General features: G+C 41.9%; 1 protein-coding gene across 6 annotated transcripts in view; it reads right to left on the reverse strand.

Annotated features, from left to right (window-relative positions):
• The window catches only part of FAR2 (fatty acyl-CoA reductase 2), a 177,322-nt gene extending 155,261 nt beyond the window's left edge, over positions 1-22,061 (reverse strand). For 2 of the 6 annotated variants that reach the window (XM_060413249.1, XM_060413246.1), the window contains exon 1: positions 21,937-22,061. The gene's annotated coding sequence lies outside the window, so the exon portion shown is untranslated. Of the gene's footprint in view, positions 1-20,682; positions 21,033-21,300; positions 21,443-21,936 lie in introns of those variants that run through there. The other 4 variants (XM_060413247.1, XM_012175097.4, XM_060413248.1 and 1 more) reach the window with 2 other exon arrangements.
• Between the last annotated feature and the right edge of the window lie 5,148 nt (positions 22,062-27,209).

A 27,209-nucleotide genomic window follows, 5' to 3' on the forward strand; every position in this document is an offset into this window, starting at 1 on the left:
ACAGGGAGATCTGACGTGCTGCAGTCTATGGGGTCGCAAAGAGTCAGACACGACTGAGCGACTGAACTGAACTGAACTGTATGAATGTGAGAGTTGGACCATAAAGCAATCTGAGTGCCGAAGAATTGATTCTTTTTTTTAAAATTAATTTATTTATTTTTTAATTTTAAAATCTTTAATTCTTACATGTGTTCCCAAACATGACCCCCCCTCCCACCTCCCTCCCCACAACATCTCTCTGGGTCATCCCCATGCACCAGCCCCAAGCATGCTGCACCCTACGTCAGACATGGACTGGCGATTCAATTCTTACATGATAGTATACATGTTAGAATTCCCATTCTCCCAAATCATCCCACCCTCTCCCTCTCCCTCTGAGTCCAAAAGTCCATTATACACATCTGTGTCTTTTTTCCTGTCTTGCATACAGGGTCGTCATTGCCATCTTCCTAAATTCCATATATATGTGTTAGTATACTGTATTGGTGTTTTTCTTTCTGGTATACTTCACTCTGTATAATTGGCTCCAGTTTCATCCATCTCATCAGAACTGATTCAAATGAATTCTTTTTAACGGCTGAGTAATACTCCATTGTGTATATGTACCACAGCTTTCTTATCCATTCATCTGTTGATGGACATCTAGGTTGTTTCCATGTCCTGGCTATTATAAACAGTGCTGCAGTGAACATTGGGGTACCTGTGTCTCTTTCAATTCTGGTTTCCTCGGTGTGTATGCCCAGCAGTGGGATTGCTGGGTCATAAGGTAGTTCTATTTGCAATTTTTTAAGGAATTTCCAGAATTGATTCTTTTGAACTGTGGTGTTGGAAAAGACTCTTCAGAGTCCCTTGGACTGCAAGGATATCAAACCAGTCAATCCTAAAGGAAATCAGTCCGAATATTCATTGGAAGGATTGATGCTGAAGCTGAAGCTCCAATATTATCTGGCCACCTGATGGAAAGAACTGATCCCTTGGAAAAGACCCTGATGCTGGGAAAGACTGAAGGCAGGAGGAGAAGGGGACAACAGAGGATGAGACAGTTGGATGACATCACCAAGTCTATGGACATGAGTTTGAGCAAGCTCTAGTAGCTGGTGATGGACAGGGAAGCCTGGCATGCAGTAGTCCATGGGGTCGCAGAGATGGACGTGACTGAGTGACTGAACTGAACTGACTAAACCTTGAGTCTTAAATCACAGTCTCACTGAGAAAGAAGTTTACAAACTGATTACTTAAAAAGCAAAACAGATAGGGAAGGATGTCTTTAAACAAGACATAAAAGTCTAGGACAAAGAGAAAACACCTGGTAAATTTACCAACATGAAGAGTTCTTCAAAACACACCAGAAAGAAAGTAAGAAGACAAATCACATGGCAGGACTTACATCAATCCAACCCCATGAATCATGGTTAATAGACAAATGATGCCAGGCAATGATCAGTAAACAGTTTTGTAAGGAACTGTAGCTGGTATACTGCTTTTACTCAGGACATATTTTCTTCTTCCTTTTCAAATAGAAAACGTTCTGTTTTTGTTACTTCTCTAGTATTCCTCAGTTAGCTCCTCCTTTGGGCTTCCATGCAGGGCCACTCTTAGAAACCCCTGCTCCTTTCACCTCCCTGAGGACCAGTCTGGTGACTGTAATGTTGAGGGTCCTCAGATGATGTGTGGCATTACACTCTGAGGGAGGTAGAAACTATGCCTGAGGATGCCAACGGCTGGGAAGGGGAGGGAGTGGGTGGTTTGAGGAAAAGAGATAGAGAAAGCTAGTTTCAACCCAGGAACTTTGATGTTAAAATTCCCTTTGGAGTAGTTACATGCCTGTCTAGATGAAAGCACTAGAAACAAGCAAACTGGTAGTGGTAGCCATCCTGAAAGTGAATACAGTGGTACTTTGACAGACTAATTGCTTAACCTATATTTATAGGCCTATATCTAAGGAAGGAAAAGAGGCTTAAATAGAGGCATTATGCAATGCCTATTGTTCTTACCAAATAAAACCTGGTGCAATAAATGCCAAACAAGTAAAATAGGTTTACTAATGAGGACACTATTTCTATGGCACCTTATCCCGTATTAACTGCTGCCTTTAGATTGTTCGATTTTTTATTTCTCAGTGTGTATGAGTGCTGAGTCACTTAGTCATGGCTGACTCTTGGTGTCTCGATAGATTATGGCCCACCAGGCTCCTCTGTCCATGGGATTTCCCAGGCACGAATACTGGAGTGGGTTGCCATTTCCTGCTCCAGGGGATCTTCCTGATCCAGGAGTTAAAACTGAACCTCATACGTCTCCTTCATTGGCAGGCGGATTCTTTACTTGTGTCTATTATTAGGTTGAAGATGAGAAATTGCCAACAGTCAACCATCGTGACCTACAAACGGCCATTGTGCACAGTTCAGCCTGCATTTTATCTGCATTTTAAAGATGAAGAAACAGAGCACTTAGGTAACCTTCCAGAAAGAGTCAAGCCTGGGCCCTGATCACTGAGCTTCTGTTTCTATAATCATTGTGAGCCACTGAAACGCACTGCCTTTCCACCACCCTGAATTAAAATGATAGAAATGGTTTCTTTCAACCTAAAAATTCTATCCATGAATCTGTGCTACATCATTCCCAGTCTCCATACACCAGTCTCTTCATGCCTTGCAATTTCTTTTGAAATGAATCAATGCTCAGCTAGTCACTCAACTGGAAATCTCATAATAGAATTTTCTTTCTTTTTTAAATTTCTTTACCACTGGTGACTACAGGCATGAAATGAAAAGACACCGGCTCCTTGGAAGAAAAGCTATGACAAACCTAGACGGTATAAAAAAATAAGAGATCACCTCGCCAACAAAGGCCCATATAGTCAAAGTTATGGTTTTCCAGTGGTCATGTACAGATATAAGAGCTGGACCATAAAGAAGACAGAGTGCCAAAGAATTGATGCTTTTGAACTGTGGTGCCGGAAAACACTCTTGAGAGTCCCCTGAATATCAAGGAGATCAACCCTGAATATTCACTGGAAGCACTGGTGCTTAAGCTAAAGTTCTAATACTTTGCCCACCTGATGCAAAGAGCTGACTCATTGGAAAAGACCCTGATGCTGGGCAAAATTGAGGGCAGGAGGAGAAGGGGTTGACAGAGGATGAGATGGTTGGATGGCATCACTGACTCAAGGGACATGAGTTTGAGCAGACTCTGGAAAGGTAGTGGAGGACTGGGAAGCCTGGCATGCTGTAGTCCATAGGGTCGCAAAGAGTCAGACACGACTGAGCAACTGAATGACAGCAACAAACCAGAACCCAAATGATATTTATTAAGCCTACCTCAGCAGGAGCCACAGAACCCTAGGGTTTGAGAGCTTGGAGGAACTTTGGAGATAATCCAGTCATTTTCTAATACAGACATAGACACTGAGTGAGCAGGGGGCAGAATCAGGATGATAGTTTAGACTCCTGAGCCCTGGTCTGCTCTTCTCTTCCTTCTCTTCTCACATTGGACTCATATGTTATAAACCAGGGGTCCCCAACCCCTCAGTCATGGACTGGTAACCGTCCATAGTCTGTTAGGAACTGGGCTGCACAGCAGAGGTGAGGGGAAGGCAAGCAAGAAAAGCTCCATCTGTACTTAGAACTGCTCCCCATCACACACATTACTGCCTGAGGTCCACCTCCTGTCAGATCATTCTTACAGGAGCACGAACCCTACTGTGAACTACACATGTAAGGGGTCTAGGTTGCATGCTTCTTATGAGAACTGAGTGCCTGATGATCTGATTTTGCATTATGGTGAGTTGTATAATTATTTCACTATATATCACAATGTAATAATACAATTAAAGTGCACAAGAAATGAGTTGGCTTCCCTGATGGCTCAGTGGTAAAGAATCTGCCAGCGATGCAGGAGGTGCAAGAGATGCATGTTCAATCCCTTGGTCAGGAAGATCCCCTGGAGAAAGAAATGGCAACTCTCTCCAGTATTATTGCCTGAAAAATCCCATGGAGAGAGGAGTCTAGAAGGCAACAGTCCAAGGTGTTGCAAAAAGTTGGAAATGACTGAATGACTGAGCACACCTCCATAATAATAGAGTTAAAGTGCACAATGAATGTAATGTGTAGGAATCATCCTGAAGCCATCCCATATCCCCAGTCTGTGGAAAAACTGTCTTCCACAAAACTGGTCCCTCATACGAGAAAAGTTGGAAGCCACTACTGTAGATAATACCTCTTTGTTTTGCAGGGCCCATGTAATTCTCTAACTCTCCCACATGACAATAGCTCAACTCATTGGGCCAATCACTCTTCTAAACGGTTTACCTGTATTAACCTATGAGTCAGTACAATTTAACAATACTTACTATTAAAAACCTCATTTTACAAGTAGGAAACCAAGGCACAGAAAAATTAAAGTGATTTACCCTAGTTCACATAGTTTGTAGACTAGTGCCAGAGGCCATGCCCCCTTCACCCAACCATATGCCTTTGTCCTGTCCAAAGCACAGACTGACTTCTTTTGGGAAGCGGTTCCCAATTGCTGCCTCACTGTTGGAGATAGAGACCTGCCAAACTCTCTGAGCCTCCAGGAAACATCAGCTTATATGGAATTGGCTATTTATTTGTCTGTTTTGTCTACTGGTTTGCAAACAACTTAAAAATGCTGATTGAATTCATGAAAGAATGACAGGCCAACTAAATCTCTCTCTCTTTAATTTCTCCTTACTTCATCTATCTTCCATATAGAAGTGAACCGGGGAAACTAGTGAGACATTAGTGCATAGGTTCCATGGAGGCTCGTAAGCCCTTTGTTTATCTGCCTTAAAAACCAAAGTTAAGCCTTTTGATTGTTGTTCCCCATGTTTGGTGATGAACTCATCATGCTATTAAGACAGCAATTTTCTTCATTCTTAGTCACTATATCTAGGGCCCAATTTGTTTTAAATTTTATATTTTGACTTATTTTTTCTTAATATATACATTTGATTGAAGTATAGTTGACATAATATTTCAGGTGATTCAGTTATACATACACACATATATTATTTTTCAGATTATTTTGCATTATTGATTATTGCAAGATATGGACTATAGTTCCTGGTGCTATACAGTAAATTTTTGCTGCTTGTTGCATATCTATTTTTTAAAAAATAAGAAATCTAGCATTCTATCCATACTAAGTCAAACAAGTAGAATCAAAATGTCATAAATTTCTTAGACAAAAACTCGTAAGATTTCTAAAATATATATATACACACACACACACACACACACGCAAGCTTTTCTACTATACTTGATAAAGGCTTGAGAAAGAACATAAAAAAAAATAGAGATGATGAAATTGGAAAACATACACCAAATGAAATGAGGGCACTGAATATGAAATAGAAAAAGTGAAACAAACTACACAAAAGTAAAAGATCATCACATAGTCCAGTTGTTTTTAAACATGGCTGCTCATTAGAAACATATCTGGAGCTCTGGAGAAAAAATAGCAATACCTGGGCATTTTTATTTTTCAAAAAATTTCAAGATAATTCTGATACACATCTGGATTTTAAAAAGTAATTGCAAGTTTTCTATTAAATTGTAATTTTGGAGATATAGAATTCTATTATTTTTCCATTGACCAATCATGATACAACAGGATTAAGTGAATAATAGTTACATGATCACAATAGTAAAAGATGTTTATCAGTTTTCACAATCGGTAGCCAGACAAAAAATAAAGCCATAATGGGAACACTGTTAACCTAACAATATGAAACACACACAATTTGGGGGGTTAAGCTGAGTGATGCAGTAAGTGGAAATGCATACATGTACATGTTTTCCCTACCCAGCCAGTTGGTGCATTGAATCCATCTACATTTAATGTAATTATCGATATGTATGATTCTATTTCCACTTTCTTAATTCTTTTGGGGTTATTTTGTATGGATCTTTTCCTTCTCTTGTACTTCCTGCCTAGAGAAGTTCCTTTAGCATTTGCTGTAAAGCTGGTTTGGTGGCACTGAATTCTCTTTAACATTTGCTTGTCTGGAAAGCTTTCGATATCTCTATCAAATCTGAATGAGAGTGTTGCTGGTAGAGTATTCTTAGTTGTAGGTTCTTCCCTTCCATCACTTTAAATATATCATGCCATTCCCTTCTGGCTTATAGAGCTTCTGTTGAGAAATCAGCTGATAACCTGATGGGAGTTCCCGTATATATTATCTGTTGTTTTTCTCTTGTCACTTTTAATATTAATCTTTGTCTTTAATTTTTGTCAGTTTGATTACTATGTGTCTTGTTGTGTTCCTCCTTGGGTTTATCCTCCCTGGGACTCTCTGCACTTCCTAGACTTGGTTGACAACAATTTCCTTTCCATGTTAGGGAAGTTTTCAGCTATTATGCTTTCAAATATTTTCTCAGGTTCTCTCTTCTTCTGGGAAGCCTATTATGTGAATGTTGGTGCATTTAACATTGTCCCAGAGGTCTCTTAGGCTGTCTTTTTTTTTTTTTTTTTCTATATTCTGTTCTGTGGCAGTGATTTCCACCATTCTATTCTCCATGTCACTCATCCATTTTCTGCCTCAGTTATTCTGCTATTGATTCCTTCTAGTATATTATTCATCTCTGTTTGTTTATTCTTTATTTCTTCTAGGTCTTTGGTAAACATTTCTTGCATCTTCTCCATTCTGTTTCTGACATCCTGGATCATCTTCACTACCATTATTCTGAGTTCTTTTTTCTGAAAGGTGCCTATCACCACTTCATTTCATTGTTTTTCTGGGGTTTTATACTGTCCTTTCATCTGGGACATAACTCTCTGCTTTTTCATCTTGATTAACTTGCTCTAATGTGGTTTTTAGATGGAGAAACAGTGGAAACAGTGTCAGACTTTATTTTGGGGGGGCTCCAAAATCACTGCAGATGGTGATTGCAGCCACGAAATTAAAAGATGCTTACTCCTTGGAAGACAAGTTATGACCAACCTAGATAGCATATTCAAAAGCAGAGACATTACTTTGCCAACTAAGGTCCGTCTAGTCAAGGCTATGGTTTTTCCAGTGGTCATGTATGGATGTGAGAGTTGTACTGTGAAGAAGGCTGAGTGCTGAAGAACTGATGCTTTTGAACTGTGGTGTTGGAGAAGACTCTTGAAAGTCCCTTGGACTGCAAGGAGATCCAACCAGTCCATTCTGAAGGAGATCAGCCCTGGGATTTCTTTGGATGGAATGATACTAAAGGTGAAACTCCAGTACTTTGGCCACCTCATGCGAAGAGTTGACTCATTGGAAAAGACTTTGATCCTGGGAGGGATTGGGGGCAGGAGGAAAAGGGGACGACCAAGGATGAAATGGCTGGAAGGCATCACTGACTTGATGGACGTGAGTCTGAGTGAACTCTGGGAGTTGGTGATGGACAGGGAGGCTTGGCATGCTGCGATTCATGGGGTGGCAAAGAGTCGGACACGACTGAGCAACTGAACTGACTGAACTGAATGTGGCTTTTGTTCTAGCTGTGAGATTGTGGCTCTTGCTTCTTCAGTCTGCTCTCTAGTGGATGAGGCTAAGAGGCTTCTGTAAGCTTCCTGGTGGGAGGGACTGGGTGGTGAAAACTGGGTTTTGCTCCAGCAGGCAAAGCCTTGCTCACTAAAGCTTTAATGAGAGTATAAAAGGCAAGTGACAGATTGGAAGAAGGTATTCAAATTACATATTTGAAAATTCAGTGGAACAAAAGGCAAGTGACAGGTTTGAAGAAGGTATTCAAATTACATACATCTAATAAAGGAATTGCACCCAAGATAGATAAAGTATATGCACAAATCATGAAAAAAATTACCCAATAAATAATAAACCTGATAAACAAATGGGCAAAAACTTGGGCACATCTCAAGAAAAGATATCCAAATGGCCAATGTACAAAATGGTGCTCCACTGTCAGTCACCAGAAAAATATAAGCAAAAGTACTATGTCATACAACTACTCGCCCACTGAAATGGATAAAATGAAAAAAACAGGCAAAGGACACATGAAGAAATGTCAATTTGTATTGACAAATGGAACAAGTAGAACCTCTTGACTACTGCTTCTGGGAGTATACACTGTAAAACCACTTTGGTAAACCCTTTGGCAGTTTTTATTAAAGCTCTCTACTTAAATCAGTTCCATATAGAGGTATTCCCATCTGCAATTTGTACATTTGTTCAGCAAAAGACATTCATAAGAAAGCTCTTAGTAGCACTATTCCCAAGAACTCTATAGTGGAAACTACCCAACTTGTCATCAACAGTAGAAGATAAATTAAATGTGGTATATTCACATTCAGAATAATAGACAGCAATGTGAATGAATATCCAAAGCCCTGAAAGAATCTTAAAAACATAACGTTGAGTGAATAAGCTGGACACAAAATAATGCACACTGTATTTTACTTATACATAAAACTCCAAACCTAGCAAAACTAATCTATCTTTGAATCTTGCTAATCAATGACTTGGGCTTCCCTGGTGACTCAGCTGGTAAAGAATCCACCTGCAAAGCAGGAGAGGTGGATTCGATTCCTGGATCAGGAAGATGCCTTGGAGAAGGAAATGGCAACCCACTCCGGTATTCTTGCCTAGGGAATCATATGGACAGAGGAGCCTGGCAGGCCACCGTCCATGGAGTCACATGGACATGGACACAACTTAGTGACCGAACCACCACCATTCACCAGCCAATGACTTAGAGGTCAGTGTAACGGTTACTTTGGGGGCAATAGGTGATGACAGGATGGCAGTGTGTGGAAAGCTGGTAGTGTTTTTCTTTATAATCTGGAAGCTGAAATCTGAGAGCTACTTGCTGTATTTATGACACATTCACTCTTTCACATATAAGTTATACCTCATAAAAAAATTAAAAACACATGAAAGAAGAGAATAGTTATTACCTATGTTCATTATTAATCCATATCTAAAATGCATAGCTTTGAAGTGTTCATTTCTTCTTTTTCTGTTTTTGGTTTTGGTTTCGGTTTCATGTTGTCTGTTCTTGTTTGCTTTTGGTGGAGGTTTTGTTTTGTTTGAGTAACACTGAAGTGCCTTGTAGACAGAGCTTCATCACCACATTCCACTGTGCTAAAGAAGAATCAAGTACTAGTTTCCTGGGTGTTATGGGTTGAATTGTGTCCTCCAAAATTCAAACGTTAAAATCCTCAACTGTAGTATCTCAGAATGTGACATAAGTTAGAAATAGGGTTATCATAGAGGTAACTTATTAGGATGAAACTGTACTGAAGTAGAATGGGTCCCTAATCCAATATGACTGGTATCCTAATGAAAAAGGAAGTTTGGACACACAGACATACCTGAGAGAAGGGGATGTGAAGATACAGAGAGAAGATGGCTTCTACAAGCTGAGAAGAGGCTTAAAATAGTTGCTTTTCTCATAGTCTTGGGAAGGAACCAACCTTTCAACTCCTTGCTTTTTCGAGGCTCCAGATTTCTGAGATGCAGGAAGGATGGGTGATGCTCAAAGTGCTTCTGCGTTAGGGAGGCCTACCACCCACACCTACTTCAACTAGCATCTCACACACTTTGCAAGGTTGCTCTAGGGAATGGAGACCAGCAGAAGGTTTAGGCAAGGGAAAGACATGATCCTTTTTCTGTTTTGGAACAATGGAACATTCTGGATTGTGTGATACACTGAAAATGGATCAAGAAAACCTAAGCATCCAGAACAGCTCTATGGTCCTTGTGAGAAATCCTCAGAAGGGATCTTTCCTGAGTCTGGAGGTCTTCAAGGAGGTAAAATGGTCATTTGATTGTTCCTAAGACAGTGGTTCCCCATCTTGCTTTGATTATGACCCCTTTGAAAATCTGTTGAAAACTATAAATGTCCCCATCAGACAAATACCCTCATCCAGATTTAAGAGTATGGTGATGATGGTTAAGCTGCTAAGCTGTGTCCAACTCTTGTAACCCCATGGTCTGTAGCCTGCCAGCTCCTCTGTGCATGGGATTCTCCAGGCAACAATACTGGAGTGGGTCACCATTTCCTTCTCCAGGGGATCTTCCCAACCCAGGAATTGAACCCAGGTCTCCTGCACTGCAGGTAGATTCTTTACCAACTGAACTATGAGAGAAATACTTAAGAGTATAGGTGAGGATTTTTTCAAACAGAGGATTGGCTTTTGATCTCCCTTGCAGAAATAAAGTTGGATGGCTGAAGATAATGGGGTGTCCATGTGTCATCACACAGGAAGTCAGTGTCTAACTACTGGCCCTCCACCAAGACTCAAAGGTATCATTCTGAAATTATAACTTGCCCACATTGGTTGTTTCTGCTCTTCCATTTCTCTTTTCCACTATGATTAGCAGTTAACTACTTAAAACACAAAGAGATTGTGTTATCCATCTTAAAGGGCAGAAAGGAAAGGAGGAAGCATGAAGACTGATCTCCATCCATGGCAGTTTGGGGAAAGAGTGAGTGACTAAGAGGAAGGTGACATAGGCTAGTTAATCCTCAGGATTTTTGGTGGATACAGGAGAACACTGTTCCTTGGGGAGAATTTTCATTATCTTCCCTGTGGACTTTAATTCATTTTAATTGCATTTCCATTTTAATACCATCACTCTCTTCTTGGTGTTAACTGCTCAGGGTCATGGGAAGCTAAATCATTTGTTGAAGCTGGTTAGGAGGGGAAAGAACAGGAAATAAATATCTTATATCTTATATTTTATAAAAATATCTTATATTTTTACACTGAGGGTCTTTGCTGAAAGATTTCACAAACTCCAAAAATGGCTAAAAAATGTTCAATGAATAGAGGGCACTAAAGCTTAATGGCAGGTACTATAACTTGCTTACCACTATATTTGCAGTGCCTAAGCTGGTTTTAGAAAAGGCAGAGGAACCAGAGATCATATTGCCAACATCCACTGGATCATGGAAAAAGCAAGAGAGTTCCAGAAAAAGTCTATTTCTGCTTTATTGACTATGCCAAAGCCTTTGACGGTGTGGATCACAAGAAACTGTGGAAAATTCTGAAAGAGATGGGAATACCAGACCACCTGACCTGCCTCTTGAGAAGCCTATATACAGGCCAGGAAGCAACAGTTAGAACTGGACATGGAACAACAGACTGGTTCCAAATACAAAAGGAGTACGTCAAGGCTGTATATTGTCACCCTGCTTATTTAACTTATATGCAGAGTACATCATGAGAAACGCTGGACTGGAAGAAACACAAGGTGGAATCAAGATTGCCGGGAGAAATATCAATAACCTCAGATATGCAGATGACACCACCCCTATGGCAGAAAGTGAAGAGGAGCTAAAAAGCCTCTTGATGAAAGTGAAAGAGGAGAGTGAAAAAGTTGGCTTAAAGCTCAACATTCAGAAAACGAAGATCATGGCATCCAGTCCCATCACTTCATGGGAAATAGATGGGAAAACAGTGGAAACAGTGTCAGACTTTGTTTTGGGGGGCTTCAAAATCACTGCAGATGGTGACTGCAGCCATGAAATTAAAAGATGCTTACTCCTTGGAAGAAAAGTTATGACCAACCTAGACAGTATATTCAAAAGCAGAGACATTACTTTGCTGACTAAGGTCCATCTAGTCAAGGCTATGGTTTTTCCTGTGGTCATTTATGGATGTGAGAGTTGGACTGTGAAGAAGGCTGAGTGCCGAAGAATTGATGCTTTTGAACTGTGGTGTTGGAGAAGACTCTTGAGAGTCTCTTGGACTGCAAGGTGATCCAACCAGTCCATTCTGAAGGCGATCAGCCCTGGGATTTCTTGGGAAGGAATGGTGCTAAAGCTGAAACTCCAGTACTTTGGCCACCTCATGCGAAGAGTTGACTCATTGGAAAAGACTCTGATGCTGGAAGAGATTGGGGGCAGGAGGAGAAGGGGACAACCCAGGATGAGATGGCTGGATGGCATCACTGACTCAATGGACGTGAGTCTGAGTGAACTCCAGGAGCTGGTGATGGACAGGGAAGCCTGGCATGCTGCAATTCATGGGGTCATAAAGAGTCGGACACAACTGAACGACTGAACTGTACTGAATACCCAATCTGACACGTGGTAGATGCTCAGTAAACTGAATGAATGAATAAATAGAATAATCATGGAATTTGCAGTCATAAGATCTGGATAATATTCTACACTTATTCATTAAATAGATATGTGACAAGTCACTTCAGGTCTTCTGGACTGTCTTGTTCATTATAGAATGACACATTTAGATCAAATATAGATACGGTACTTGAACATTCTACAAGTTAGAATATGAATTGAGTTAGTTAAGGCAAAGCCGTTTGCTCACCATTATGTATGTAAGATTAGATGGCATATGTGCTAACATATAGTATGTCTAAGAGTTCAGGGGAAGGCTAATTCGAGAAAGTTTCACTGTCCTAAAAGAAACTGAGACCTAAATTTACCTAAAGTGCAATCCTGTGATCAGCAGCGCACTCAGTGGCACTTGCATAACCACTGCTTCAGGCAGGACTGGACCAAAATAGTAAGAAGAAAAGAAAGAAGTAACGTCAAAATTCTAGTAAGGAGAGAGGTTTGACAAGTCCAGGTTACTGAGAAAGAAGGAAACTGCTCAGTTCAAGAACTATTAACTCTTTCAAACTCTCCTGCAGCTTGGAGAAGTTTTGTAAGCAGATTTTAATGTTCTCAAAGCATTTTGGTGAGAGAATAAGAGTCCATCCTTCAGAAGACACAGTTATCTTCAGAACAGATATGTCCTGAAGGTCTTGTGTAAATAAAACACAATGGAAGTGAGTCAACTCAGAAAGAGACAATAGTTACGGCATAATAGAACTAAAAACGCACAGACATAAAGTTGATTTCACTAATATTTATCAGGGTGTCTTATGTACATTTATGTTTCATGTGGAATTAAGTGGACAATTTCTCTTTTTAGACAAATAGTTCCATTTTTATTAAATGAGTATTATCTATCTCTAAAATACTTTGATTATTGGATAAAATTATGCTATTACCAACACACTATTTAGTATTAAATGTTCTTTCTTGAAAACAATAGTGAAAAAACTTTAATATGTGCACACATAGTGAATTGTTATACAGAGCTTCTTTCGTTCAGGTTATCAAATTCTTCTGGGCAGATTATTCCAGTTTCTTAATAATATAGGAGAATCTAATTCTGTTTGAAATGCTTTAGTGGTTTTAAATATATTGGGACCAGACACATAATTTAATGGTCTTCCTAATTTCCAACTATCTTGCCTTCAAAAATACTGGGAACTTGCACTGACTTTTGTGGAATGTGACCTGTGATAAATAAAGCACCATTTTTCTGAAATGATCTAAAATGTGGAGCATTTTCACAATGACTTTTTTCTCATTTCTTGGCTCAGAAAATATTATTCTTGCCTCCTGTGGTCATCCTGTTATTCACCAGCGAATGTTATTGACCCAGCATCTCCACTGAGGTGAATGGGTGGGTAAGTGGATAGGACAGGTCAGAGTTTTGCCTTTTCTACAGATTCACAAGGCAGAGCTTCTTGTCCTTCCCTCAAGTGTGTGCTTCAACAACTGGGAGCCATCTCTGGAGGAGCTTGTGAAGTTAAAATGCATTAGAAAGCATGTCCAAAAGAAAGAGGAGATGCATTGCCAGCTGCTGCTAGAAAGGGCTTTTGCTGGACTTCAAAGGTAAAGGATACGAATTATCTAGGAGTTCTAAAATAAACCATGACTAAAACAATAGATATATGCTATTCTCAGTGTCTGTTGATTAAAGTAAGATGATTTTTTCACTGTCTAATCACATTGTTGGTTCCACAAAGAAATATATATTATTTTTGCTTTGATACGGTGTTTACTTAAGTGGAAAAATTGGCTGTTGAATGAAGATTTCACCTGAAACCAATCCTTTTTTTAAAGACAGGTCTCTGAATTAGTCATGAAAAGTACCCTGATGAATGTGGCTGGCAGGAAGCCCCGTATTTCATCCTATTTGATTGATTCCCCTGGAATACTGACCTCTGGATAGACTCTGTGACCACAGTGACAGACCTAAGTACATGCCTCCATCTCCAACTTCCGTTTCTAAGTCCCACAGAAGCAACTGGACCAGCTGTTCTCACATCTGTACCTGTGCTGTGATGGTTATGTATGAAGGTACCTGGGGAGTCTTGTACCAAAAATCCTTACTCAATAAGTGCAGGGTAGGGATAATGAAAGGTATAGTTGTCATCCCAAACTTAAGACTGTCACCCTGAAACCATCACTCTTCACAAAAAGGATGCATTAATAAAATACAGATTTGCTTTACTGAAATAAAAATCAAAGGTGACTACTCACAAGAAACCCATGCTTAGCAGCAGCAGACTTCAACAACTAAGTAATACGGGGGTTAATTACCCCCTAAACTTCTTGGACCCTGGGTATGTTTATCTGACAGCCCATCCTTTACATATGAGTTTAAATGTCTGAGTAACTTTCAAGAGCTATCACCTCAAAACTACCTTCTGCTCTTTACATTGGCAGGCAACACTAACTATCCTGTTGTTCAGTCACTCAGTTGTGTCTGACTCTTTGTGACCCCATGAACTGCAGCAGGCCAGGCTTCCCTGTCCTTCACTATCTCCCAGAGTTTGCTCAAATTTATGTCCACTGAGTTAGTAATGCTATCTAACCATCTCCACCTCTGCTGCCCTCTTCTTTTGCCCCAATCTTTCCCAGAATCAGGGCTAGTTATCCACAATAAATGACATTGTCACGACTCCAATGACAATAATGTTTGAGGAGCTTCTAATCCATCAATTTACCTATCTGTATTTCCAGCTTTGACATAGACTGAAATGTTTGAATCCTCCGAAAATGTATATGTTGAAATCTAGTCTCTAACCTTATGGTATTTGAAGGTGGGGGTCTCTGGGAAGTCATTAGGTCTTGAACGGAGAACTCTGGTGAATGAGACTGCTGCTGCTGCTAAGTCACTTCAGTCGTATCCGACTCTGTGCAATCCCATAGACAGCAGCCTACCAGGCTCCCCCATCCCTGGGATTCTCCAGGCTAGAGTACTGGAGTGGGGTGCCATTGCCTTCTCCGGGTGAATGATACTAGTGCCCTTATGAAAGAGACTCCTAAGAACTCCCTTGTGAAGTTCCATAATGTGAAGTTACGAAGGAAAGAAGGACATTTGTGAACCAGGAAGTGGTCCTCACCAGGCATCACATCTGCTGGTGCCTTCATCTTGGACCACAGCCTCCAGAACTGTAAGAAATACAGGTTTCTGTTGTTATTTATAAGCAACCCATTCTACGGTACTTTATTATAGCAGCCTGAACTGCTGCTGCTGCTACTACGTCGCCTCAGTCATGTCTGACTCTGTGTGACCCCACATACGGCAGCCCGCCAGGCTCCCCCATCCCTGGGATTCTCCAGGCAAGAATACTGGAGTGGGTTGCCATTTCCTTCTACAATGCAAGAAAGTGAAAAGTGAAAGTGAAGTCGCTCAGTCGTGTCCGACTCTTAGCGACCCCATGGACTGCAGCCCACCAGGCTCCTCCATCCATGGGATTTTCCAGGCAAGAGTACTGGAGTGGAGTGCCATTGCCTTCTCTGAGCCTGAGCTGACTACCCCCTAATATATAAAAGAAGTCTATTAAAATTTTGACAGCCAATGAGTTAATAGCCTAGAGTAAGGACTGACAAATATTTTACGTAAAGGGTCGGATGGTAAATATATTAGGCTTTGCAGATCACAGCTACTTATAATGTGGAAAGCACCAAAGCAGCTGCAATAGGATAATAGGCACTGGCTGATTTCCAATAAAACTTTATTGATGCATATAACATGTGAACTTGTGAAATCTTTCATGTGCCATGGAACATTATTCTTGTTTTTCTAAAAGCCATTTAAAAATATAAACACAATTCTTAGCTCAATAGATATAGTAAAATAGGCAGGAGCCAAAATTGGCCCTCGAGTCACTGTTTGCGGACCCCTTGGCTAGAGCACTGAGTGGATGAAGCCCTGGTCAGAGTCCATAGCTGTGTGAACTTGTTTCTTCTGTTCTGCTCTGCTGGTTGTTCTTTGGTCATAAATTGCACTTCTGCCTCCAGCCCACCACCAGGCAAATACACTGGGAAGCAGGAACAAAGATGAACGAGATTCACTGCAAAATCAGTTTCTGCAGACATCCTATGTGTTCACACTGTGCGCCCTGTTGGAGATATACTACAAACATCAACTAAGGCTCAGAACTACCATGGGACACAAGAGGCCCTTCCCCACTGTTTATGCATCAGCTTCCTCATGGGTACATCTAAACTTGACAGAATGTACCCTCAAGAGGTCCGGCATAGCCTTGCCAGGAAAGTAGAAGTTAAATTTTTTAAAATCGTTTTTAGTCACACTGCAGATCTTGCTTGTGAATATCATTTTATCACTGATTCATACAGTGGAATTGTTTTCATCATCAATTTTGAGCTTATTAACAGAGCCAATTCAATTCTGGTCTTCTGCTTTCTTCCAGCTAAGTTGCATGAAAGATATAAGAGAAGTTGATGGTTAATAGAAAGCTGTGGATGTTAAGAGGTTTAATCTATTAATATAGGGCAGCATTTCCCAAAGCGTGTTAGGCTAATGCTGACTCTGTCAGATGTTCTGCCAAAAAAAGCATTTCAAGGTCAAATAAGTTTAGGAAATGTGGCATAAAATACCTCTTCTTTCTTGATGATTCTTAAAGTGCATTATTAGTGTATTAAAGGCTCTGAGGACTCCTGCAATAAAACTGCTTAATTGGGTTAAATTGTTCCTTACACTTACATGATCAGGAAGCGTTTCTTTTTCTTTACCTGACTATTATTAACATCCCAAGAAACTAATGATCCATAGACTACATTTCTGGGAAACATTGATACAAAAAAAGGTGGAAGAATGGAAAGCTTCTAAGCAAGGGAGTATGTTATGCTATAGAGCAACCATTTTCATAAGGATCAGGCCTTTCTATCTGGGTTTTTGTCATTTTAGACTATCCCATATGCTATACATGTATTCAAGTCAGAAAAGCAAGAGTCATATTTGTTGTGGTGGTAACCTCTTAGAAAATTATAAAGTGTGTGCACATTTCATAAAAAATCTCAATATTACAAAGGATAATATGAAAAGCATATTATTTTCTTCTCTCTCACCCCATTTCCAACAGCCTGGCATATTTTTCAGAGGTACCAGGCAGTATTATCAGTTTCCATGTCACTTTTCAGTTCTTCTGTGAAAACTCTAAATTCTATGCATCAGGGACAATAGTTTTGAGTTATAAAAACTCAGTAGTATCTACTGAAGGAATTTCTTCTCACACTTCTTTCCTCCCCCACCTCTCATTGGGTCTTTCACCAAGGTCTATCAATTCGACTTGTGAAATGCACTTCAAGCGTGTACACTTCTCTCCATTTCCCCTACTGTGCCCACTTCTCTCCATTTTCCCTATCGGCACAGTCTCTGGCTGTGTCCTAACTGTATTCTACTTTTCATTCTTGATCCTGCTAGTCCATTCTCCTTATTTCAGCTACAAAGATATCCTTAAAATGTAAATTACCCTTTGGCTTCAAAGTCTTCAAAGGCTTCTCATTAAAATAAAATTCACAGTCTTTATCAAGATCTGTGATGATCTGCATGATCAGGCTCCTGCCTACCCACCCCCCACAACACACACACACACACACACACACACACACACACACTCACACACTCATGTCCAGCCTCTCAGAAACTCCCTTTTCCAACACACGTGCCTTCTTTTTATCCCTTGAACACTTCCAAGCTTTTCTTCTCTTTACAGATTTCCTACTTGCTATTTCCTCTACCTAAATTGCTTTTCCCTCCTTTTTTCTTTTTTGCCAAGTGAATCCTTGTGCCTCCTTCAAATATCAATTTGAAACTTTCCTTTTCAGAGACCTTCACAGAGCACCAAATCTGAATCAGCCCGTTTTTTTCCACAGCCCCTCGCTCTTCTCCATACTACTTCTAACAATGTGTTATTATGTATTTCTTTTTTAATGTCTGTAAGATCCAGAAGATCTTATACATGTGCTTTATTCCACACTAAACGCAGGAAAATTGTCATCCATGTCTGGTCACAGAATGGGCTTAATAACTACATATTAAATGATTAAAACTAGCCAGTGGAAAGTGCTTTTTATCTCCTGCCTTTTCCTTATGTGAAACTTTACACCCTTTCAGATTTCCATTTTTTGCACACTTATCGTCCAAAAGCCTCATTCATTCATCTCTATTAGAAGGGGAACTTAAAGGACCAACTCATGTAACTCTTAAACTTCACCAACCAGTTTGGTTTACTTTACTCTCTTCTTAGGAACTTATTGTATTTATTTTCTGTACCGCTCATTTGGTGCCTAATCTCATATTGACTTGTAACAACTTATCAGGTGTGTTAATAAACAACTTATATTTACATATGCGATCTTGCCAATAATATCATAAATCTATGGAGTACAGGACTTGGTTACTTAACACTCTAAAGTTCACAGCATGCCTCTGCACAGAGTAGCTGAATGAAAGAAAGAGTCCCCATCCACCTTCTTTTAATGCCTCAACTTTAAGACTTTAATATGGAAGTCTGACCCATTTCCTTTCGGTTTATTTTCTTTCTCAACCCTGTGTGTTGCCATTTCCTTTCTTTCAGAAAGGACCCATTTCCTTTCAGTCTATTTCTTCCTCAACCAGTGTGTTGCCATCATGCTGGGAATGAAAGCTGTGGTAAGGGTAAGTTCTGAGGTCAGCTAACTTTCAGATTGTATCAGAGAATCTACCAGTCACATAGGATTGCTGAGACAGTGCTGTTATTCAGGAAGTAACAGAATAGGCTTATGAACCTGGGCTCAGCACTGGCTGCAGAATTTGCAATGTCTAGTATAAGATGGGAGAAGGCAATGGCACCCCACTCCAGTACTCTTGCCTGGAAAATCCCATGGACAGAGGAGTCTGGAAGGCTGCAGTCCATGGGGTCGCTGAGGATTGGACACGACTGAGTGACTTCACTTTCACTTTCATGCATTGGAGAAGGAAATGGCAACCCACTCCAGTGTTCTTGCCTGAGAATCCCAGTGACGGGGGAGCCTGGTGGACTGCCATCTATAGGGTTGCACAGAGTCGGACACAACTGAAGTGACTTAGCAGCAGCAGCAGCAGTATAAGATGAAAATTTGAAGCTCCTGTTTAAAAATTACTAAGACAGCTGACAGTGACAGCAGAACATTAAACCAAGTATGGGGCCCTTCTAGGTACTGGACCCTGTGAGCTGGCCTAGCCTGAGGTCTCTGGACCTCTATCATCTGGGTGACTGGGTATCCAAGAGGCTGTGAGCTCCTGAAATTGTAGATAAAATTCTATGCTAATACGCATGTTTGTTTTTCATATTTTGTAGCTTTTATCAGATCCTTAAGTGCTCTGTTAAGAAAATAAAATAAAGCATTAAGAATTCCTCTTCAAGAGTAATGAATGTCCTCAAAGAGACCAAACACAATGTCACAAGAGACTGGCAGAGGTGGCATGCTGGTGTCAGTGTACACCAATGTTCCTTCAGAGGTTGTGCTTGTTCACGCGCACGTTTTCATAGGCACACAAGTATTAACACAGAGAGTTCTTAGGGCTGCCCAGATGTTGCCAGAAAGAAGTAACATCTGATTGCATTTTCAGACTATAGTAAAGCAAACGATGAGACATTCAAGGTGATGTTGAGACATTCAAGATGACTTTCTTCACAAACCCCAAAGTGATACCCATGACTCTGATATGAGGTATTTTATTTATTTTACCACCTTAACAGAAGCTTCTCCCTCTTCTGCAATTAGACGTCACACTCCCTCTTTTAAGGAGAAATGTCTCATTGTAAGATTTACCAACTCATGCTGATTTATATCAATTTTATAGATAACTATAACTCAGAAATAGCAGTAAGGTAGGAATTTGTTAACAGAACAGGTGTAGAAGATGCCCTCAGAAAAGGGAAAAGAGTACTCTAAAGACCTGTACCCTGAGAAATACAACAGAAGAAATGCTGTGAGTCTTGAGTCTGGCTGGTAAAAACTGATCCCATCTCCTAGAAGACTCTCACACAAATAGCCCTTAAAATGGATTTTGCTTTAAGACCTGCTCCTTCCGTTTGAGTGACTGACTTAAAACTGTTTTTAGTCTCCTTGCCCTTTTCCATTAAATACGCATCTCAGCCAAATCTCCAACTCATATGAATAGGGATACTGAGATATGGGTAATTGAAACCTCAGGGTAATTCTCAAATTTTCATTTGCACAGCATGTCAAACACTTCTTGATGCAGCCTCTAACAAGTAGGAAAACACGATTCACTTGAGATTTTGGTCATTCTGCAGTCCCCACTCTCGTCCGTGTTCATGTCACAATAGGGCAATACATAATTCAACCAGCCGCCAAAGCTCTGGCAGGTCCAGAAAGAGTCTTTTTCGCTCACACCTAGTAGCCCATCCATGGAAGAATAAGTGTTCATAATTCTACCCATCCCGAGAGGTGAAAGAGTAGGAGGCTGGCAGGTGGGATGTTTTTCTAGGGTTTCTAGGAGGAAGATGGTCATTTAGTCTTTTAATTGCATGGAATTGCCCCGCGGGTTATCGTACTCGCCAAGGGTGAGTGAGCAGCTTCCCTCAAGCCCATCCGCACCAGTAGTAATCTTCTGGTACCCGCTTACCTGCTCTCTCCAAGACGCCCAGGCCCAGCAAAAAGAGGTGGAACACGCCTGATGGTGTAAGACGCCGCCCAGGCCCATGGCAGTCTAGGGGTCGGTAAGCAGCGAGGCCCGAGTAGGAGGATGCATGCGGCCACAGCCCGGGGTAGGGCTCGGAGTCTCGCGCCCCGACTTGTCTAGCGCGCAAAGAGGGCAGCCGCCACGCCCCACGTGGCCTGCTCTCTCCAGGAACAGCCCGGGGGGCAGAGGAGGCCTCCGCGAGACCTGGTCGGTGCCTCTGCCCCATGGGCCCGCGGCCACGGAGCGACTCCAGCGTTAACCCAACCGTGCCCTTCCCGTCGCGCGCCCTTCCCGCCCCCGCGCGCCCCACCTCGGCTAGTGATGCCGGCGCCCAGCGCGCTAACCCGCCGACGATTGACTGCGGACTGCGAGGGCAGCTCCAGGGCAGAGCCGCGGAAATCCCACTGCTCCCGCCTGGCCCTGCGCCCACCCTTCCTCGGGGCCTCGAGGCCGCCCCGCCTTCGCTTTCGACCCCGCCGCGCCCTGCCTGCGGGCCACCCCGGCCGGCTCTCGCCGGCAGAGGCGTGGGCGCTCGCGTGGCCGGACTGCGACCCCGAGTACCTGCTCCTCCGGGCTGCGGGGGTGCTCAACTAGTGGACCTCGAAATCCCAGTCCTTCCCCGGGGCTCCGGGAAGTGCTCCAGTCTCAAGGAAGCTGCTCTCGTCTTTTGGCTCCCAAACGTGACACTCTATATATCCGGCTCGGAGACTGGGTGTGGGGCGGGAGGAAACCACCCTCCCTCCGACCTTCCCCGCGGCCACCGCGGCCTGGGCGTCGGGCGCGGAGCCGTCTGCTGCTTCTACCCGGGGCGGGAGGAGGGCGAGGGGCTGGCGAGGGCCCTACAGGCCTCCGGGCGACCTCATGGTGGGCAGGGCGGCAGTGCGCGCGGGCCCGCCCCGCAGCTTCCATTCATTCAGCGCCGAGCAGATCCGCTTGCTATTACTCCCTGGTAGGATTTTTTTTCCCCTCATTTTTTTCTCTTTTTAAAATCGGTGGGTGAGGGGGGAGAGGGAGCAGGAAAGGCGCCCCACTCTGGTCTGGAAGAGAAGGGGAGCTCCCACATCTTAAAAGAAGGGGGGTGGGGGGTGGGAGGTGGGAGAAAGGGGAGGAGGAGAGACAGAGCCGGAAGGGAGAGACGGAGACAGAAGAAGGAGACAGAGGGTCAGAGGTTCTATTGTGAACGCTTGGAGGACGCACCTTTCCCCCAGCCACCCTAGCAGAAGAGGCAGCCAAAAATCCGAGTGTACTCAGCTTGTCCGTACTGCACGCCCAGTGGGAGGGATGCTCTCTCATCGGCTCCAAACTCTGCGGAGGCTCCTGGCGATGACCGACCAGCGCAGTGTCCTTTTAAAAATCCAGGAGGGGCTGGACTCACGGAGCCCCTCGTGCTGGGCGGAGGCAAGAGGTTTACTCTTGCTCGGGGTGCGGAGGGTAGAAAGCAGGCTCTATCTGCGTCAGGTGGGAGTAGGTAGGTGGATAGGAGACTAGAGAGGATCAGAGATGTGGCTGCTAAAATGCAGCCGGTCAGCTTTGCTCTGCAGCACTTCTTAAGATTAAGAAAAGAGAATGAGAGAGGTTTTGTTCGTAAGCCTAGTAGCTTGGGGGAGGGGGCGGCGGGAGATTTGGTTTGGTCTCTGATACGTTTTGAAAGGAAAAACTGAAGCCTTCATCAGGGAAGACTTTTAAGGGGACAGACAGGCACATGAGTGGGCTGTCACAGTTCTGAGCCAGGACGTGCTCAAAAAAAGCAGTCAACGCCCAAGCTCATTTCTTGGACAATGTGAAGATAATAAGAAAAGCCAAAAAAGGAATATTGTCCTATAAGTTGTCTTCATTTTCCTCATTACAACAATCGGCATGCAAATAAATAAAATTTAAGTCATGCAAGTTGAAGTTAAAATGAACCACTTTTTGCATTCTTAAAAAAGATCACACTCATTTTGAATTCTCTTCTATTGGACGCTCTACAGTTAAATGTATTAAGCAAAATGTAGCCTAAAGACCCTGTGACTAATTTTCTCTGGTGGTTGCCTGAAAGCAAGGAGACAGAAAAAGTTCAGTTCAGTTCAGTCGCTCAGTCGTGTCTGACTCTTTGCCACCCCATGAATCGCAGCATACCAGGCCTCCCTGTCCATCACCATCTCCCGGAGTTCACTCAGACTCGCGTCCATCGAGTCAGTGATGCCATCCAGCCATCTCATCCTCTGTCATCCCCTTCTCCTCCTGCCCCCAATCCCTCCCAGCATCAGAGTCTTTTCCAATGAGTCAACTCTTCGCATGAGGTGGCCAAAGTACTGGAGTTTCAGCTTTAACATCATTCTTTCCAAAGAAATCCCAGGGCTGATCTCCTTCAGAATGGACTGGTTGGATCTCCTTGCGGTCCAAGGGACTTTCAAGAATCTTCTCCAACACCACAGTTCAAAAGCATCAATTCTTCGGTGCTCAGCCTTCTTCACAGTCCAACTCTCACATCCATACCTGACCACAGGAAAAACCATAGCCTTAGGACCACATAAATATACTTTGTTACCACCTCCTCCCCACCCCCCCCCCCCACCCTGGGAAAATAACTCTAAATGTGTTGGCAAAACAGCTGCTATGACAGCACTTGAAACGATACTGTCAATTGGTGGTGAGAGGTGTTGAAATCATTCATCACATAGCAGATAAAGGTAAACTGTTACAACTCTGAAAAACAATTTGCAAGAAGTTTCCAAGGGGAGTCCTTCAAACTTTTTTTTATTGCTCTGAATCTTTTGAAATGGGATTCTCATTCTTTAGAACATAACCAAAGAAAATAATCACAAAAAGGAAAATGCCATATGGACAAAATTACATGTTTATTATAGCATTATTTATAAGTAGAAGTAAAATAACATACTTTCAATGGAGTGTTGACAAAACATTAGTTGTTATTGTTCAGTTACCAAGTCGCATCCAACTTTTGTGATCCCATGAACTGCAGCACTCCAGGCCTCCATGTCCCTCATCATCTTCTGGAGTTTGCCCAACTTGATGTCCGTTGAATCAGTGATGCCATCCAACCATCTTATCCTCTATCTGCCTTCAGTCTTTCCCAGCATCAGGGTCTTTTCCAATGAGTTGGCTTTTTGTATCAGGTGGCCAAAGTAGTGGAGCTTCATTCAGCATCAGTTCTTCCAGTGAGTATTCAGGGCTGATTTCCTTTAGGATTGACTGGTTTGATCTCCTTGCTGTCCAAGGGACTCTCAAGAGTCTTCTCCAACACCACAGTTCAAAAGTATCTATTCTTTGGTACTTAACCTTTTTTATGGCCCAACTCTCACATCTGTACTTGACATTAGCATAGGTTATTAAACCATAATTTTACTTTCACTATTTAAAATGATTTTTTTATGGATAATGTATTCATTTGCTGGGACTGCCTTAATAAAGCACATGGAGGGGTGAATTAAACAGAAATTATCTCACAGTTCTGGAGTCTGGAAGTTTAAGATCAAAGTGTTGACAGGATTCTTTTTCTGAAAGCTGTGGGGGAGAATCAGTTTTGTGCCACCTACCTAGCTTCCAGTTTTTGCTGACAATTTTTCTGGCTTTTCTTGACTTCTAGAAGTATAACCCTGGTCATTACCTCCATCTTCACTTTGTATTCTCTATGTGCATGTATATGTCTGTGTCCAAATTTTCTTTTTCTATAAAGACACCAGTCATATTAGACTAGGTCTCATCCTAATGGCCTCATCTAAACTTATTACATTTGCAACACTATTCCCATCACGCAAAATGCCTGGCTGGATGATGCACAAGATTACCTGGAGAAATGACAATAACCTCAGCCATGCAAATGACATCACCTTTATGGCGAAAAGCAAAGAGGAACTAAAGAGCCACTTGATGAAGGTGAAAGAAGAGAGTGAAAACCCTGACTTAAAACTCAGCATTCAAAAAACAAAGATCTTGGCTTCTGGTCCCATGACTTCATGGCAAATAGATGGAGAAACAATGGAAACAGTGATAGACTTTATTTCCTTCGGCTCCAAAATCACTGCAGATGGTGACTGCAGCCACGAAATTAAAAGACACTTGCTCCTTGGAAGAAAAGCTATGACCAACCTAGACAGCATAGTAAAAATTGGAGACATCACTTTGCTGACAGAGGTCCATCTAGTCAAATCTATGGTTTTTCCAGTAGTCAGGTATGGATGTGAGAGTTGGACCATAAAGAAGGCTGAATGCAAAGAATTGATTCTTTTCAGCTGTCATGCCGGAGAAAACTCTTGAGAGTTCCTTGGACTGCAAGGAGATCAAATCAGTCTATCCTATAGAAAATCAGTCCTGAATATTCATTACAAGGACTGATGCTGAAGTTTAAGCACCGATACTTTGGCCACCTGATATGAAGATCTGACTCATTATAAAAGACCCTGATGCTGGGAAAGATTGAAGGCAGGAGGAGAAGGGGACACCAGAGGACAAGATGGTTCAATGGCATCACTGACTCAACGAACATAAGTTTGAACAAGCTGTGGGAGATGATGAAGGAGAGGGAAGCCTGGCATGCTGCAGACGATGGGTTGCAAAGAGTATGACACAACTTAACAACAACAAATTTCCAAATAAAGTCACATTCTGAGGTACTGAGGGTTAGGACTCCAACACATGAATTTGGGAGAAATGTAGAGAAAGACATAAATCAACCCATAAGCATATAACAGCGAGAAGAAACCATGTAGTCATTATTGCCTCCAAGCGCATACTACTCACCCTGCAACAGACCAATAAATTGAAAAAGTGAATTGGTAGGGAAGGTAATAGCAATTTTATTCAGAAAGCTGGCAGACCAAGAATATGGAGGACTCATGTTCCAAAGAGCCAACTTGTGTGAGTTAGAATTCAGGCCTCTTTTATATTAAATGAGGAGAGAGTAAAGTCAAACATTTCCTGGCTCCAGTCAGCCTCAGAAGGCGATGTGTTTTTTCCTTCCTGCAGTCATTCAAAAGTGGGCCTGGTAAGGATGTTTCCTGCGAGGTAAGCAAAGTTATTTTAGCTTAGTGCTCATTACCTGAGAGTCAGGGTTTCCAGAGTGGGGCTATTATGTATAATTTAAGTTTATAAGCAACACCTTTTTAGTGATTAACTTTTAACAGAATACAAAGATTCTTCCCTATTACATAGTAGGTTGAATTGTGGCTCCTAAAATATATGTCCTGGTGCAGATATCTGAAACCTATGACTGTTACCTGCTTTGGACGGAAGAGTCTTTGCATATGCAATGAAATTAAAAGGCTTCAGAAAAGGTCGTACTGGGTTGTCCAGATGGGCCCTAAATCCAATGGCAATTGCCTTTATAAACAAAAGGCAGAGGGACATTTGAAACACATAGAGTGATAGCATGCTTAGTTGCTCAGTCATGTCTGACTTTTTGTGATCCCAAGGACAGTAGCCCACTAGACTCTTTTTTTCATGAGATTCTCCAGGCAAGAATACTGGAGTGGGTAGGCATTCCCTTCTCCAGGCTATCTTTCTGATTCAGGGATTGAATCTGGGTCTCCTGCATTGCTGGCAGATTCTTTACCATATGAGCCACATGTTGGATAAAGTGATTTGAAGACAAGACAGAAATTGGAGCAATGTAGGGGGCAAGGAAAGAAAGCCAAGGAATGTAGACAGCTTCTAGAAGCCAGAAGACAAGGAAGGATTCTCCCCTAGAACCTCCACAAGGAGCAAGGCCCTCACCTTGAGATCAGACTTCCATCCTCCAGAGCTGTGACAGTATAAAACTTTGTTGCTTAAGCTACCCAGTAATTTATTACTACAGCTCTAGAAAATAAATTCAGGCAATTTGGGGTGGAAACTTGCTTATTTACTTTTTTGTTTTTTTCTTGTGAGAGATATCTATGATTCAAGACCATTTCAAGTGAGTATTTTACTAGAAATCTTAAAATTCTCATCCACTTTTGAAGTCATGGACAGAAGACTTGCTAGATATTTTATCATCTTGCTCTCCAATGGGCACAAGTGCTGATAAGTCTGCAAAGGATTTTGATTTTATGAGATGGGTTCTGCATCCTCACACATGCTGTACACACAACTCTTGTCAAGACAATTCAGCTCCATGCTGATTTGGTTAGAGAGTAGTCTCCAGGGTTGTATCTTAAAACCGTGGCTGCTCATGGTCAATGTTGAGAAATAGATTATTAAAATAACTAGCTTCTGTTTTCAGTCTTCTCTCCCTAACTGCTGCTTAATGACTTACCATTTTATTCAACCCCATAAAATAAATGTTTTTCTCTTAATCTGCCTGGAGCTTTTTAATTTCATATGCAAAATAGTTTTAAAATATGACAGATCTAAAATAATATGTCTAAGCATTCTAATGACACCTCAGAGTTGGAGACTGTAAATTTACCCAAGTATTCCCAAAGTGATATAATTGCTAAATGCTGCTGAAACAAACAAACCATGTTTCTGTTAATCAAGAGTATCATGGA

This window comes from Ovis aries, chromosome 3 (genome assembly GCF_016772045.2).
Source record: "Ovis aries strain OAR_USU_Benz2616 breed Rambouillet chromosome 3, ARS-UI_Ramb_v3.0, whole genome shotgun sequence".
Classification (NCBI taxonomy): domain Eukaryota; kingdom Metazoa; phylum Chordata; class Mammalia; order Artiodactyla; family Bovidae; genus Ovis; species Ovis aries.